Genomic DNA, 18,006 nt, shown 5'->3' with positions numbered 1-18,006 from the left:
ACCCCACAGATGAGACGGTTGCAAAGCAGGCCATCCAGGAGAGCCACAAACTCACAAAATCAGCAAGGCAATGGAGCTCAGCCATGTAATCTGCTATTGGCCTTTTGGTCCCATTTAAAAAAAAATGAAATCTCTGCAGGGTAACAGATGGCCTCGGGCAAAAATGTGCCTTTAGCAGGGCAATTAGTTCAGCATAAGATGTAGTGTTTGGTTATGCAGGTTCTGTGAGCGAACGAACATTGGCAAATATTTTGGCACCACAGACTGTCAGGAGGATCGCACGCTTCTGTTCAAGGGTTTTCAACTTTGTTGGCTTCCAGGTAATAGGGTAGCCTTTCTGCATAAAGAGTCCCAAGAAGCCGACTGGCCCCTGTCAAATTCTTCTATATGCCCCAGTGTGGCCATTCACAAAACATAACTGGGTCTCATAATGGTATCCCACAATCTAGGGGGGACTTTTCAGCAAAGCATCCCATTCTCGTTGCCAGATGATAAGTTGTGAGTTCAGCAACAACACTCTGGACACTCCTGGGTTGAACTAACACGTCTTTATTATTATATTTCTCTGGAATCACATCCAGGGTGGATCTTAACAATGGCCCTCAGGATATGTATGCAGAACTTGTACTTGTTCTGCCTCTGACTTGACCTGTCCAGTCCTGTGGACAAAGAGGAACCAGGAAAGCCCCTGGCTCCTCGTGGCAGAGAACAAGGAGTCCCCAGTGCTGCAAAACTGCCACAAGCAAACTGAACCCTGCAGGGCTGAACATGAAGCCTTTGGCCTTCATGGGACAGTGCAAGGAAAACACAATAAGACACAACACCGCCGTGCTTTTCTATCTAAAAATTGAATGTGCAGAAAGAAACTTATTCGTAAAGAGAAGTAAGTAAGCAAGCAAGCAAAAGCACCAACTCACTCAATATCTATTTCATCTTTAGCCTTTTGCCCCTTCTTAACAATGTCCTGAACAAAACAAAAAGTCTTCTCTTCCCACTGGAGATTTCAAGGCAACTTTTGCCCTTCTGTATCTTCATTGACTTATTTCTGACCTTTTGTCAGATTTGAGCATGGTTGACAGTTCCTGGTTCTCTCTAATCACACAACTTTCTTTTTTTCTCATTTTATTTTATTTCAGCGAGGTTTTTGATATTATCAATGGCTCTATCTGGGATCACCTCTTTTGGTTCGATTTCTGCATCTTTAATAGTACATTTCCCACATGTAGTGTACAAAGATTTACACTAGCCCTGCACTAGCTCACTATTATTCCAAGAACCCATCCTTGGATTCTTCTTCATATAACTTCAACCCTGAAAACAGCTCACCGCACCGCTGAGGCGTACAATGCTCATTCCAAGTCTTCCAGGGACAGAAGCCCAGGAGTCTTTGTCTCACGTTTCTCTCCACCATCATGCACTTGACTCAGAAACTTCTCTTTCATTTTGGTGGGTCTCTGCAGGAGGTCTGGGGGGACATTGCTGCAGGAAGGTGACCTTTCACATCCACGGGTTCTGCAGCCATTGCTGGTCATCCTAAACTGGCCAAATGATCTGATCCCACCCCTTACTGCTCCTTCCCTCTGTGCAGCCTGCCACTTCCATTTGCTCACTACAAACTATTTTTTTTTGGAAACTTTTAAATAAGGATGCAAAACAGAGACAATCCTGGGGTGGAACCGAAATTGTGGGAACTTGACCTCAGATGCTCACAGTTTCCTGAGAGGAAGGCAGCTATTCCACAATGTACTGCAACCTTTTCCCACAACATAATGTGCCAGAGGAGGGTAGAGACGGGCAAGGCCTATCCTGGACGCAGTACGTGTTTGATGTTAAAAACTGGTGCTACACTACCCGGAAAAAGGAGCCGGCTGAGAACTCACTCCCTATTTTGCTGGTGAAATGTTTGAGCTGGTATTTCTCCTATCCAAGACTGTCTGTTGTAAACACCTGGGATATGACGTTCCCAAACATTTTAGACTCCAGGCACCCCTTGGAAAATGCTAGGTCTCAGTTGCCACTGACTTTTTTGATTACAAAAATATTAGAGCGGTTCTCCTTATCTCTCTCTTGTCCTTTCTTGCAGGCTCCACCTCCTTCCCTTGGCTAGCCACCCAGGCACTTGCTCTTTGGCTTGTGCCTGGGTTCTTCTCTCTGGGCTTCTGCCCTTTCCCTCGCCTGCCTTCAGGCCACCACCTCACTCCTCGTCTTCGAATCCCACCCTGCCTTTCTGCTCTCATCCCAGCTGCCTCCCAGGCAGCGAGGCCATGCTCTGCGTGGAAAACGCTGCATTAAAAAATGGCCTTTATTACCGCTCTATAAAGAAGTGGTAGCGTTACACCCAGGCTGGCTCTGAGGGGCTGTTATTATATACCTGGAGAAGTACAAGAGAAGCCAAAGCAAATTCCTCTGAGCTTTGCACATGTTTTTTGGGATAGCCTCACCCAGGCAGCACCCGTCCGGGGCGCTGGGAGACGCGGCCCAGGCCGGGGGGTGGAGGGGTTTCCAGTCTTGCCAACTCATGTTGTTGGGTGTTGCACTTAAAGTCCCCGCTTTGGGCAGGTGAAACCCGTAGCTCTTTCTTTTACCTCAATATATAAATATATATTTAAAAAGAGCTAAGTTTTTCACCTGCCCGAAGCGGGGACTTTAAAAACAATGCCAGCCATCGTGAAAGTTGGCAATCCTGGCTTTAATACAGCTCAGGGGCAAATCTGGGTGCCTTGGCCAATGGAGGGTGCAGGGAAACTGAGTCACGGCCTCTGCCATTGCTCTTATTCCTGACGTCGCCTCATTGACCCCCTGGCGGGCGCTGGCCCTTTAAATCCCCCCCCACCCCCTCCCAGTTGTGTGGTTTTTGTCGGCCGCGGCAGCCTGGGGCCGCTGCACAGCCCGGCTCCGCCAATCAGCGCCCGCCCGCGTCACTCCCGGGCAACGACACGGGGCAAGGGGGGGAGGAAAAGTTTAGTGAAGAGCGAGGAGCGCGGGGCCGGCGGCGGCGGGAGCGGCCCCGGGGCCAGGTGAGCATGGGGGTGCGGGCCGGCAGGGGCCCCCACTCAGCCCCCAAGACGGGAGGTGCCGGGACATACCCCCGCCCCCGAGCAAGTCCGGACTTGAACCGCGCCTGCCCCGAGCCGCCCTTGTTCCGGGGTGGGGGGCGCTCTACGGGCCCGACACTCGTTACATGTATGGTGGGATCTGGGCTCTCTCCCTTGTGCTTGGGGTGTGTGTGTGCTGTATAAAACCTTGCCACACGTTACATATGGTGGGATCCCAGCTCCCTCCCTTGTGCTGGGGGGGGTTGTGATCTAAGAATGTGGCACACGTTACATATATGGTGGGATCCAGGGCCCCCCCTTGTGTCTGAGGGGGTTGGTGCCATAAGGCCATGGCATGCGTTACATATATGGTGGGATCTGGTCTCCCTCCCTTTGCCTGGGTTGGGCCCAGCTCTAGGTTTCTGCTCTACGTCACATGTATGATGCAATGCACTGAGCATTCATGCCATAAAGGAAGAGGAGCCACATGCTCAAAAGTAACTTTCCTGTGATAAACGTGACTCTCCGGCTGTAAAAAAGCCGACCGGCTAGAAATTCAGTGTTTGGAAATGCGGAACAACTCTGTTGGCTTGTATGGGGCTTTGATTTGAATGTGTGGCATGGCCCCTTGAGGGTGCTCCCCCCACACCCCTTTGGTGCCTTGGCTCCTTGGCTCCTCCTAGGAGCTGTCAAGCTCCCACCAGTTCTCCCAGTCCGTGTGCGACTGCCCTCCCGTTGCCCTCCTCTGCGACCTTACCATGCTCCTTCACCTGTGGTGTCACAGAAGCTGGACCTGTGCCAGCCTCCCGGCCCTTCTTGTCCTGCCAGCTTGTTTCTTCCAGCGTCTGGATCGCTTTTATAGCTGTCCTTTGAATTCCCCCTTGCCTGCTTTTGAGGTGCCCAGAAAGGATCTGCCTGTTAGGTGTGGTTCCCCTCCCCTCCAAGAGGAGGGCTCTGCTGTGTGCCTACCTTCAGCAAAAACCTCTGTAGGGAGCTTTGCTTTGTTGGATGCCTGTGTGCTTTTATTCCTATTTTTTTTCTTATGCTTTCAGGTCTCTTCCTATTTCTCTTTAAGAGCAATTCATTTAGTGTATTATGCATGTGGAAAATGATTTCAGGTTTGACTTATTTTTGCATTCAAAACTCAGATGATATTAGGTATGAAAATGTGGCCAAAAATTGTTTAAATTTCAGTATCTGCCTTCTTTTTTAAACTCTCAACAAATGATTTGCCACCATCGCTTTAAAGTTATGTGAAGAGGACAGTAATTTTAAAGGTCTCTTGCAGTGATGGTTAGTACTGGTAAAGGCATCTCCCATGCCTATGTAAATGTGTACTTTCTTATAATAACTATACATTTTATAAATTGTTAATATTAATGAAAATACATAAACTTGTGGCTCAGTTTTCTGGGCTGCAACTGGGATATACAGTAGTTATGCATATGTTTTTGAGGACTATTTCTGAATGTAGCGTTACACTTGCTTGTACAGACTTACTACAAATTCAGTTTCAGTGTATACAAAACAGCAAGGGTTCATAGACCTTTCCACTGAATTCAGCCACTTCAATCACACTATCTGGTACTACTTATCTGGTATCAACAGACCCTCCGAGATGCTTTCTCGTGGTCTGTGGCTAAAGGAGGTGATGGGTGATACCTGCTTTCAGCTGTGCCATTCTACAAGGTTTGGCCTCTGGTCCCAGACCTAATGAATACCAGCATGGCAGCCCCCTGGGAGCGTCTGGGAATTACAAAGTACAGGAAGTGTCATGGTCATAAGTGTGCAAACAACACTCTGCTCTGTTTACACTTCCCAGAAGATCATCCCTATATTGGAGTAAAGACGAATTGAAGGCAATTTATATCCCTCTTGCCAGCAGAGGGAAAGAGTTTGTTTGCTGTCCTGTCAGTGGAGACCTTAAGCTGGTTAACTTCTGGTTTTGTTGTGGACTTTCCCCATAGCATCTGTTGCAGAATTGCATCCTCCTTCCTGTGACCCTGAAAACTGAACACTCCTCTGTCTGATGAAGACCCGGCCTTGTTCACATGCATGTTTTGTCCTCTCCGGACTTGATAATTGCATTCCATTTACCTTGGATTGACAGTGTTAGCCCCCTCCCCCCCCCACCAGAAAGGCTTCAAGCTTATTGGGTGCCCTTCACTCTGCTGCTGCTCTATTTACAGGGTGTCTGTTGAATAAAGAGTCAGGTTCAGGGTCTCTCCACACACTCCATGGTTATGGTTTCAGATGCCTGAAGTTCAGCCTGTCTGGGACCTTGACTGACATTAGTGGCATTGCTCTGGAAGTGTATATCACTATGCTGATTACATAGGAGATAATGTGTTTTCTGATGATGATGTTCACATCTGTAGATCTAGACGCATACAAAAAAACCCACAGAACTTCCAGCTTGAAGTGCAGATCCCTGCCCCTTGACCATGCTTTCCCTGTAGCAACTTGCTAGCATGCCTGGAAAAAGCAAACTCCACATAATCTCATACAGCTAACTAATGTCAGAGGGGTATAAAAGACTACCTGATTGCTATAAATCATTTATTTGTTCAGGGATATGCTCTGATACTATACCCATCACAGTGATATAAGAATGTGAACACAATACTGGGGATTATTGTTCCAAAAATACTGGCACGTAAGAAATAGCCACAGTGTATGTTCGTGTCGTCTAGATCGAGTGAATAATAGCTATTTGAAGTTGAATATATCTTTTCCAAGCAGAATTTAGTAGTACATACATACACCATTTACAAGATTCCTGGAAGTAAACTTGTTTACATCAAGTTTAAAGGCAGGACTTTATGTCAACAAGCCTTTCCTCAAAAAAGAGAGAGAGAGAAGTGGGAAACTACATGTCTTCTTCTCTCACCCTTTTTTAATAAAAGACTTGTTTACATCAGGTTTAAAGGCAGGACTTGATATCAACAAGTTTACTTCTAATTCTGCCATTCTACTTAACAGTATAAAAAGGTTACAAGTTAGAGCTGTAATTCTTAAATTCTTCCTAGTGCTGGCACACTTGATAGCCATACAGGCCAAAGTCTCTTCTCCTTAATAGGCACAGCGTGAGTAAACTGTAGTTCTCTGTATTGCTTTGCTACTTATTAACCTGAAGAAAACCTGTAATGTGTGTAAGAGTGTTGGAAAATGGTGCAAGTTGTCAAAGAGCTTTTGCAGTTTGCGTGTGTCCATTGGGAACTGGACTGAGACTAGTGTCTTTTAATCTAAATGGCAGAACAGCCATGAGAGAATAGCTTTTGATCACTGGTCTCCAAACTGGTGACATAGAAGTGAAGGCTCATTTCTTTATCATCTGAGCTATTGGGTCTTCTAACTCAGTGTCTTTTATAGATTTAAACATTACAGCATAAATGGACTTCTAGATCTACAATTACAAAAATCAAAGGAGACTAAAGCACTTCTGTTGCTGTCCCTAGTGCAAAGTGGCAGTGGTAGTGGCAGTAACAGGAGCTAAGACTTGAATCTTTTGTTTTAAGCTTGCCCTTGTTTAGAGCTTCCCCAGTTAAGTAATAGATTGCAGCTATGATCACTTTTTACCCCCTGCTGTTTCTGCTAGCATTATAAGAGAAGCAGAGGTATATCTTAAGTCTTCAGAAGCTGAAATAAAATGAATTTCTCAAATCTGGAATGATTCAGGAAAACACCAAAATGGAATGAAACCTGTGAAATTAGTTTCTTTCATACTCCTCTTCAGCAATCCCTGAAGTGGTTTTCTAGGAGACAGGACAGTGACTTCAGTAACAAAATCCTTCTAAATTTTTTACCTTGAAATTCAGGTGTGTTCACGCATGAACTTGGTGATGAGGTGACAGGAACTAGCTGTGAAGTTTGAATCTGAGTTAGATTCTGATAAACTCCTTAAATTTGGAGGGGTGTTTACAAGGGTAGCTAAATATTTTTGGGGACACTTAAAGCAAGTAGTTCTCCACACCTTTCCTGCCCCCTTGCATTTCTTATGTGATATGAGCTGGAACATCCAAGTAACTGGCACAAGTGGCTGCACTGCTGTGGTGGTATAAATACATGAGGATTGTGTAAAGCTCTCTGGGTTTGTTCAGGAAAGGTACCATGTGAATACATGTTATAAAACAAGCAAGCTACTAAACTGGTTTTAGAGCGGGAGACATTCCTCTTTTCCAGAGTGGCTTTGGTGGTAAGAATTTCTGACTGTTTGTTGTTTTCCCAGGCCATTAAACTTAATTCATTCCACATTGCAGCTTTGAAATTTGTCCCAGGTATTTCACTGTGACCCTTAATAAGTCTTACTCACATGGTGCCTTGTTTGCATGAACTGTGTTCTTGCCATTGATTACTTAGATTGCATGGCACTTCCTATGATTTAATATCGTCTTTTGCAAGCATAGCAGCACAATTGTATCCAGGTATTCTTACTAACATCATTAGTGTAGTGCATTCAGTTTCCTGGATTGTTGAAGTTAGGGCTTTAAAGTGATTCTTAGTTAACCCTTCTTAAAGTTAGCCCATTTCTTGTAGTACCCTTTGCTTATGAATGTGATGTATGTGTATTGCCATCTATTGAACCTTGTATTTTGCTGTGACTGTTCCTCTTATTTGCTGTGAGTTAGCCATAATACAAGATCTTCAGTGGCAAAGTACTTTAGAAGGGGTACATCTATGTTTCTAGTACATGCTGGAGGTTCTGCTTAGCCTCTAACGTAAGTGAAATAGGCATCCATTTAGGAGTGTATACTAGACCTTAATTGTGCTTGGGGGTGGGAACTGGGGAGCTGCTGTAGTCTGGAAGGGAGAGGTGAAAACCTATCTATGCATCCTTCCTGCTCCCTTCTGAGTATCAGCACAAACATGTTTGTTTTTGAAAATCTATAGCCTGTTTCATTTTTAGGTTTAATGACTTGCTCACTATCACTGTTCCCATGAAAATATTGCAGTGCATTAAATGTGCAAGCTTTGTAGCTATGGTGGCACTGAAATACTTCCATTGTGGTGGCATGGACTTGTCTTGTGGGGCTACTTCCCTTTTGCACTGGATGGAGTGGGTCAAAAAGAAGTGGTATTCCTTAAGGGGTGCCTGGGAGTGCATGTGTTCCTAATGAACTATGGTACCAGATACCTCTATACTGTGTTTTAATATATTTTTCTAAATTCTAAACTTTTCACTTGTGTAGACTTAGTTGTAGAATCGCTCACAAGGTTTGCCCTTACGTTAATTAGGTTGTGTCCAAGAGCTTAATTGGGAACTGATCCAGTGTTTTTTTTGTACAGTACAGTTACTAAGAATAAAGATCTGCTGCATGAAATACTGACTATTAATATAGTTGGATTTAATTACCAATTAAAGGAAGCATGAATTTTAGGTAAACAAAGTCTGAGTCAGCAAAAAAATAGTTTCTCTGGCACAAGCACAGATCCTTATAAGATTAAGATCCTGGTTTCCATAGCACAAACTTTTTTTGTGCTGAATCATGTCTTGAATTAGCAGAAGAAAGCAATTTTGAAACTGGCAACTTCATGATTTTTAAAGTTAGATAACTAATTCTTATCTTTTGAGTTCTGTATAGTGTACTCAGTCTTTTGCAGTAAGTGCACAGCAAAACTAAACTACATTTTATTGCATTGGTAAAGCAAGTAGTAGTTAAATTTTACATTAAAACTGAATTCTTGTCAGTTCACTTAGATTATTTAGTCCTTTAGTAATAATTGGGTTTGAAAAAAAAGGGTATCTGTACCATTATCTGCATGTTTTTAGGTAAATAATGCCTGATGAAACTATGTACTTGCAAGAGTACTTTGTTCAAGGTCTAACATGGCAAAATCTAAGCTTTTCTTGTTTGGTTTTACTGGAGGGTGCTTAAGCTGTGTCACTTGGTAATGAAACTAGTCAAAATCTTGCAGTTGAACGCTGTAGTTTGGCACAACTACACTCATGTACTGTTTCTTTAAGAAACCAGCTTGCCCAGGGTGTTTTAACCTGCTGAACCTAACCTGCTAGCAAGGAAAAGTTCTTTAAATAATGGATATTAGGTTTTACCAATCGGAGGTTCCATCTTCCCTAAAAAGGTGGAGTTTTTTCGTTCCAGCCAATGGAGGGGAAGGAGGTGGGGTTTGGTGTTCAGGCTAGGTTGCTCTGGAGTACAGCTTCAAGTGAAGTTAATCTGGGGTGAAGCAAACAGAAAATTGTGCAGATTTTGTTGGTAGGATTTTTTGGTTCTAATCTTGTTGTGTTGGTTTGACCCTTGTAGGCACTTAGGTTCATGTGTGTATCAATTTCTATTCGTTGCTTTGTTTTCTGATGCTGGCAGAATATTAACATTTATGCAGGGAAGCAGAACAAAAGGGCTCTTTAGACAGGAAATAAGGTGTTGAGAGATTCAAACTTGACTGAGTTTTTCTTCCATTTATTTGTAGTTGAACCCCCCTATTTTTTATTCAGAAAGGTCAAGTTGTGCAACAGTACGAAGGAGCAAGAATGGGAAAATATTGAAGATCGAACTGTTTTCCTTTTAACATTGTGTAACTCTGAAAGCTTGCTCTTTTTTTTTTTTTTTTTTTTTTAACTCTAACTTCTCTGATTTCTGATGAGACTTGAACTAACTGAATGTGACAGTTTTGATTGGATTATTTAATGATAGCATTTGTTGCAAAGTATTCGGCTTAAGTTAATGTCTGTGATTATGACCCTGAAAAATGCTACACTATTTTTAAATTTTATTTTCCATCTGTGTATAGTTAACAGCGAAATGAACATCTTTTGTAGGTTTTCTGCATTTGGAACACTGTGCAAAAACATTTAAAAGCTGACTTTAATGCATGCTAAGAATTGTGGGGGGGTCTTTTAATCCAATTTCCCAGAATATTTAGGACTAATAGAGGTTTGGGTTTTTTATTTATTTATTTTTAAAGCAGACAGGAGAATTTTAAAATTTTCTTCACTGTTTTGTGACTGCTGCTCTTTTAGCTGAACATGGAGCTTTTTTCAGAATGCATCAGTGCATCTCTTAAATCCATGTACTGCTTAAGTATAGTTTGTTTTGGTAGCTGGGGTTGAAAGGTGGGGTGGGGGCAGTTAGTTCTGACCCATGTTTTTGGCTATTTGGCCTTTCTTTGACTTTCCTTTTTTGTATCATACCTCTTCCAGTGGTTACAGGCCTTCAGGATAGGACATTGTTGAATTAATCAAGAGGGAGTTTTCTTAGGTAATATAAGCTATTTAACACAATCTCTCTCTCACTCACTCCTTTGTCAGAGAGCAAATTTACATGACTGGGCCAAAAGTGGGTTTGGAAAACAATGTCCCACTTTTTTTTCCCCCTGCCTGCTCCTCCTCTCCCTTCTGCACCAAAACAGTGTCTGTAAACACATACATGTTTCCTGCTTCCAAATGCAGAAGAACACCTCCATGCACACCTGCTCATGGGAATTGCAAAGAAAGCTTGTTATGTTATGGACTTTGATATTGAATTCTAATGCTTAACTACTGGGTGGGTGGGTGGGGGTGTGTGTGTGGTGTATGTGTGTATAGCAAATACCAAGATATGGCTGTCCATGGAGGTCTGGGAAATAGAAAAGCAGATATAGAAAATTGAGCAGGATCATCCAGGTGACTGCAAAACAGCCCAGTAGGCCTGAACTGCAGGTATTTAAAGATGTGGTTAATATAGCACACTTCACCCGCTTTCATTTTTTCCGTTGCTCCATTTTGTCCTTCCCCTCCCCAGGCTTTGGGTTACTAATGCTTTAATTTTATCAAAGTACATTGCTACTGTGGCACCTCACTCATGGTTCAGTATTTTATAGGTTTACGGTGTTAGTATACTACTACATTTTATGTGGTACAATTTTCAAGTGCTTCCTTCATTTTTGGAAGTATGAAGTTTAAAAGTCATGCATCTTTTTATAAGCTTATAAATAATAAATTGAGGGATGTAGGCATATTCCCATGTGAAATTACGTATTGTACATATGCATGAGATTTGTAGTTGCAAACTTCTACATGTTTGTTTACTGTTAAATAGAAAGCTGCTTTTACTTAAACTTGGAAAAGTCTGCTGAACACATCAGCTAACACATCAGCATTTCAAACTATAGATTGAACTAAACATTCTTCTAATTCTTCCCTGTATTTGATTACCTTGGCTTGTAAAATATATTATGTGGGATCGATTTACTTGATTTATTCAACTTGGAGGTCAACTGCTGTAGTCTTTAACCACATGTATACAATTTTAACGCAAACTGTAGAAAGCAAATCTTCCCTAAAGGATAAATATACCACTTTGCTGGCAGGAGAACTTCTAAATCCAAGATCTAGCGAACATTCTTGTTTGCATTCAAAACTGTAGCTGGCAGACAGGCTGTTTCAATATGCTGATTTGTTGTCCAATAAGTCCAGTAGAAACTTTTCTCTTACACAGAGAAGTTGCAGATCCTGTATAAATTGAGGCAAGTTCTAATTCACTGTGTGGAGATTTATTTATATCCCTCAAGAGGCATATACATAAGTGAGGTTTCCATTGCTCAAAGGTATAACTTTGAACTTACAGCCATAGAACTAAATCATACTTCCTTCATCCACACAACCATAGGGATGGTAAAGATCCCTGGTATGATTCTTCTAACACTGTCCACATTAAGGAAAAATCTGGGGTTGATATTGGCTAATGCTTTCTAATGAAGGAAAGGGGAAAGTGTTTGTATTGGCAGAAGCTTTGGTTACTGGTGCTGGGTTGCTTATGAATGACAGGGGCAAGGGCTGGAGATGCATACTTCATACACCAGAAACAGGAACTCCATGTGTATCTGTAGCCTCCTATGGTATGGAGCTGTATTGTGGGAGGGTTTGGTGATCTGTCCCGTGATGTTTACACTGTAATAATGGTGTGTAAAAATAGGCAGTTAATTAAGTATGACCTGCAAAAGGATAAAAATAGCTTGGGTCTGCTTATGCTCTGAGATGCATTTCACAAAAGCTTTGAAAGGTCTCTTAAAAATATGTATGTGTGTATGTATAATGTGATCTATATAGACATGCACATGTATATCTACATAGATATAGCTGTGCTTTTTTTTGCCTTGAAATATCAGGAGTATTAAGTCCTGCCCTGTTGTTAGATGTCTCATGTGTTATAAGCTTCTCAGCCATTAATTTAGGGGGTGGGTTTGGTATATTTTTAACAGATTTCTTTTTCCAATTGTTTTGGGCTTTTGAGACTAAACCAGGAATAATAATAGTAAAGAGCTTTAAACAGCTTAAATTATTTCTGCTATCAGTCAGATTTCTTTCATTAGTTATATCACAAGTTCTTCAATACAGAATAGATGGTCTTGTTTTTTTTGTTTATTATTATTTTAACACAGTTGACTTGCACGTTATGCAGAAGCAAAATGAGTTGAAACTTAATTCCTGCCTGCCACCCTCTTTCTCTGCTCCCCCCCATCCCCCCCCCCCCAACTTTCTTACAGGCCAGTATCTTGAATCTGTGTCAAGTAATTGAAGCCTTGAATTGACATACTACTCAAATTATAGGAATGTGAAAAGCTGTGCTGAGAGGTGTAATAGCATGAATATTTCCCATAGCTTTTTGAATGGGAAATCCCCAGTAATGAACTGTTCTGCTTTTGATGTCATGGTTTAGCCAACTTGCAGAACCTGAATTAGTCCCTGTCCACATTCCATGTTTGGGCTGTCCATGCTCTGTGCAACTGCTTCCAGCCATGACGGATTGCATCATGACACTGACGAATACCATATCCTAAAGGATGGAGTCTAAAATGTAGTAATCTTGTGTCTGTTGAACAAAACTATAAACAGCGTGACTGACTTGGCAAGCTCTAACAATTGCTTTAACTAGCCCTTGTTTTAAACTGGTAATGCTGTGGTATGCTTCTTATGATTCGTAGTGCCAGTATGTTTTTTTTTTTTTTCCTTTTACACTTGAAGGATTAGAGACCTAACACATGCACACACCTTAAGATCGATGTTTTGTTTCAGTGTTTGGTTTGATCTTATTTTATTTTTGAGGACGGCAACATAATAGACACCTGAAACTTATTAATAACTATTTTTTCACCCTGAACACACCTTTGCATGGACAAAGAAAATTAGGGTTGGTATGTTTTTCTTGAAGAGTGATAGCACCAAGTTCAAGGCCAAATACTCCTTGGAAAATAAAACTTCAGAGTATATTTCAGTGGAATTAAAATGAAGTTATTTAAAGTTTCCTTACTTTGGTGGGGTTTTTGAGGTTTTGTTGTTGTGGTGGGGTGGTTGTTGTTGTTGTTGTTTTGTTTTTTAAGCTCTACTTTTTATGGGCAAATTTTTCGGGTTTAAATCAAGCTGTTATACAAATTTGTGATTTTTTTTTTTCAAAGTAGGATGCATCTTTGAATTAAAGCTGTTAAGAGAAAATGATTTTAATCTATTGTTGGTCATATTATATCTAGGCACCAAAGAGATGAGGTTGAATCTGAATTGCAAAAAAGTAATGGAGAAGATGAGTGAATCAAGTGTTTCATGGAGTTATGATATTAATGCTTTAGTATTCCTGTTATCCAGTAGATGTTTACAAAACAAAGTGGCAATATTTTGAGACTTTGTTCCCGGATATCTTAATTAACCAAAAAAAATCAATGGGCTAATGAGTGAATATGCAAAATAAAAAATTGAAGGTCACTTTTGCTATGTGGCTTTTCTAAAATTGAAGTAGCTTATGAGGGGGCTTACATCACTGGTTATGGAGGATTTATATCATTACAAGAACTTTTAAGAAGAGCTGCAGGTTTTTTACTTTGGCATGTTCTGACATGTATTATGACAGCTGAATATCATACAAATAGTAACTTCATATAACTACTAGTAATAGTAATACATTGTTCAATAGTGGTGTGAGCACTGGACTGAGCTTGTTTCATGACTGTACTTACAGTAGCTAGCAACAAACTTGGTTACACTTCAAAATCCACTATAAGTGGTCATGCAGTTACTTAATTGAGTGCTGAAATGCAAAATTAAAGTCTAGATAGGGCCTAATGTCTACAGTGTATTTTAGGAAGGGGGCTTAAATTTAGTTTAAAATATAACATAAACAATGTGAAACAGCAATAGATGCCTATGAGTTATGTTCAAACCAGCATTTGAACTAAAATGTTTTAATGTTGGCAGAGACTTTTCCCCACTTCACCCTCTTCCTCCCCCCTAATTTGAGTTGTCAGTAATTTTTTTTTTTTTTTCAAAATCCTGCTTCTCAGTGAAGTGCTCAGTAATGGTACATATCTAGACAGACACTTGCTACTTGCATTCCTTTTCTACTTTGTGTTTATATGAAAGCATTTATCTCAGTAAATTTAAGTGTGCTTGTTGTGGTCTGGCCCAACTTTCAGTGCCTTTTAACATGCCTAGTCTAAGTGGCAAGTGATCACATTTTTAAGGCATTACGAATCATACTGTGTAGCAGTCGACTTGGATTACTATTTTTATGTTTAAAATAATTCTTCTGTTTTTCACAACTTTACATGATTCTTTTGATCAAGGTGTATTTTTCTACATTCTTTCCTTCTCTCCCCATTGTATGAAGACCTCGGTCCTGTATTTAATCTTTTTTGGTGTATCAAACAATCTTTAGATGCACTAATATTCTAACTTGTCAGGGTGAGAACACTCCAGTGTATGCTCTTCAGAACTGAATCTGATGCTTCACACTGACATGGCTGCTGTTTACCCTGATTTTAGTGCGGCAATTAGCTCTTTATCCTGCCAAGTCATACAGTGACCCATGTCTCAGTTTGTATTCAGTTGTATATAAGCAAATACTTGCAGAGCTCACGTGTTACCTACTTGTCATCTAATTTCTACTATTAATTCTCTGTTGCATAATCAGAAATATCTGAAGTATTATCAGTCTTCTCTGAGGAATCCTTGTATCCCCATGGTAGCTCTGAGCACCTTCATTTTTTTTCACAGCCCTATAGATCCTTTTGTCACTTGTTTCATCCTGTCCTAAGACTAAGCCCTGAAGCAACCCATGTGACTGACTTGGAATAGAGTATGCTATATAAAACAGATGTTAATGTTTAAACTTCAAAATTAATTCTTAAATGGGAAAAGACTTTTACTTCTTTCAGAATTTTTATATAAAAAGCACACTTGACCTAATACTGTTTCTCTAGCAGAGATGGCTACTTAAATCTTTCCTTGCTGCACACCTTTATTAACCCTCTCAGAAAAGAGGCAATTTCTAGGTCCAGGGGGAAGCATCATACACTTACTGCTTTCTGCAATGGCAAAGGAGTGTTTCCCAAGAAGCCTGCTGACAACTCTGTGGTTGAGGAAGAGGTATTTTTCACTGGTGATTGTAACTGTGTTGGTTTTTTGCGGGGGAGGGTGGTCTCCCTGATGCTCCTAACCTTAAATTAATATCACTGTAAATAGGTTTATCTTGTGTCTATTGTCCTTGTACACATCCAGCATAAACATAGGTCCCGCATATCTGGGGAGAGAGCTGGAATGAAGACGAGGATAAGCCTCAAAAAAGGCATCCTACAACGCTTAGTATTGTTAACAAATATCCCAGACAATCCTTACTACCTCAACTGTAGGTCCTTGTGTGAAGGTTACAGCCTGAACAGGTACCAGGGTAACAGTCATCCTACCAGCACTATCTTTCTGATAGCTAGTAGGGCTGTGCAAAGCTTCGGTCACTGATTCGATTCAGCAGCTGAATCTCTGAATCTGAACTGGATCTGGAGACCCGTTAATCTCTCCGAATCAAATTGGAAGCCTCTGATTTCAATTCAGAGAGATTCGATGATTTGGCCACAGACACAGCTTTGTTTTTTCTATGTATCTCAAGGTGCCAGGCATGGCTCGTGAATGCTGAAATGGTGGGGTGGATGGAGCATCCCACAGGAGCATGGGGGGGGGGTCCACTTCTAGTACTTCTTGTCCATTTCTAGGTCTGCCGCAGCTCAGCGACTGGTGCCTCCTGGGTCTGGTGCTCACCCGGGGTCATCCTGTGGCCAATTGCCGAGCCAGGGGGGCCTAGAGGATCCTGCCCCTGAGTGCGCTGCCCCCCCACCCCTACTTGCGTGGGACACTCCATCTGTCCCACCATCTCAGCTGGGCCTGGTACCTCCAAGGTACACAGAAAAAAACACAAAGTTGTGTCTATGGCTGAATCGCTGATTCTGTGAGTCAGAATCAAATCTTCAGATTTGGATTCGAACGAATCAAATTGGGAGAGTGATCCGAATCACCGAATCGAATCACTGTCCTCCAAATTGGGCCAAATCAAATACTTCCCACTTTGCATAACCCCTAATACCTAGTCCATTTGATCTTTAGCTGAATAAGAATATTACAGCATGAAGACAGAGCAAAAAAGTAACTGGTCAAGTAACTGGTGACTTGGAGGTGGTGGTTTGCTTTTATATTTAGGCATCCTGAAACTTCTGTAGTACACTTTAGGTCAGTTCTCCAATGAGTACAAAAAGGGTGTGTGACTGTAGGATAAAAGCATGTCCTTTGCATGCAGGCTAGGCTAGTCTCATGCAGTTTGGTCAGCTAAAATCCTGTCTGGACAAGTGTAGCAAGTAATTTAATTTCACCAGTAGTAGAGTTGCACTTAAAACAGGAATACACTGTCTACATATTCAAGTCTGGCCTAGAAGGTGCTCCTACCAATGCAGCCCAGTTTGCTGTTAGCCTTCTTGGCAACAGGGACACAATAATGGCTCATTCAGCTTATTGTCCCTTGTGGCCCCCTGGTCTTCTCTGCAGAGCTGCTGCCCAGCCAGTAGGCCCCCAGCCTTGTTCTTGTTGAACCTCATGAGATTTCTTTTGGCTCAATCCTCCAATTTTTCTAGGTCACTCTGAATCCTAGTCCTACCCTCCAACTTATTGGTTACTCCCCCCAGCTTGGCACCTTCTGCAAACTTGCTGAGGGTGCTCTCTATGCCATCTTCTAGGTCACTGACGATCAAAACCAGCTCCAGGACCGACCCTGAGGGCACTCCACTTGACACTGGCTACCAACTAGACATTGAGCCATTGATTACTACCCCCTGGACTTGATGCTCCAGGCAGTTTTCTGTCCACCCTAGAGTCCATTCATACAGCCTGTTCTTCCTTAACTTACCTGCAAGAGACTGTATCAAAAGCCTTGATAAAATCAAGGACCAGTGGATCACATCCACTGGTCTCCCTGCATCCATGGAGCCAGTCATCTCATCATAGAAAGCAGTAAGTTTGGTCAGGCATGTCTTGCCCTTGGTGAATCCATGCTGACTGTTCCTAATCAGGATAAACCTGAAGTCTGATTTTTAGCCTAAGATCCATGTGGCTTATGCTGCATGAGCTTAGGGCAAAGAGTGTATTTCATACTGGTAATTAAAAACAGTGGAGAATTTGTCTTCATGTCTCTGACCAAATTCCATCGCACCCCCCACTTCTTTCCCTGTCGTGGAACTTCCCTTAATTGATCAAATAGCAGTCATATATTTGGACTGTGGTGTGTGTTATAACTTTTTTGAAACTTCTAAGCTGTTTTGTATATTCAGCACATTGAAATACATGCCTCTTAATGACAGATTCTTCATTCAACTTGAGACACTTCTTGGATGGTTAAGGCCAAAAACACGGGTTGAAACAAAATAAGGCAGTTCATATTTTAAGTGCAGCAGCTAACATTTATTTCTCCAGCTGTACTTCAGTGTAGAGTGCATATGTATTAAGCCTTACAGACCATATTTATTTTGCCCAAAAGTTGGGATGGAGCTAGTTGACATTGGCTCTCTCTTTCAGTTGTCTTTTCAGCTTTCACTGGCATGTGCAAAGACATTGGATCTTACTTATTCAGTGCATTCCTGTTTTAAGTGCAACTCTACTACTGGTGAAATTAAATTACTTGCTACACTTGTCCAGACAGAATTTTAGCTGACCAAACTGCATGAGACT

General features: G+C 41.6%; 1 protein-coding gene across 2 annotated transcripts in view; it reads left to right on the top strand.

Moving 5' to 3' along the window:
* The first annotated feature begins 2,933 nt into the window (after nt 1–2,933).
* Nucleotides 2,934–18,006, top strand: part of ZFAND6 (zinc finger AN1-type containing 6) — a 52,528-nt gene continuing 37,455 nt past the window's right edge. Inside the window, exon 1 of one of the 2 annotated variants that reach the window (XM_019533710.1) lies at nt 2,934–3,017. The gene's annotated coding sequence lies outside the window, so the exon portion shown is untranslated. Of the gene's footprint in view, nt 3,018–9,161; nt 9,251–18,006 lie in introns of those variants that run through there. The other variant, XM_019533711.1, reaches the window with a different exon arrangement.

This window comes from Crocodylus porosus, unplaced genomic scaffold (assembly GCF_001723895.1).
Source record: "Crocodylus porosus isolate Cpor-Errol unplaced genomic scaffold, CroPor_comp1, whole genome shotgun sequence".
Lineage (NCBI taxonomy): Eukaryota > Metazoa > Chordata > Crocodylia > Crocodylidae > Crocodylus > Crocodylus porosus.
Note: the sequence above shows the minus strand (reverse complement) of the source record. Positions and strands in the feature narration are given on the sequence as shown.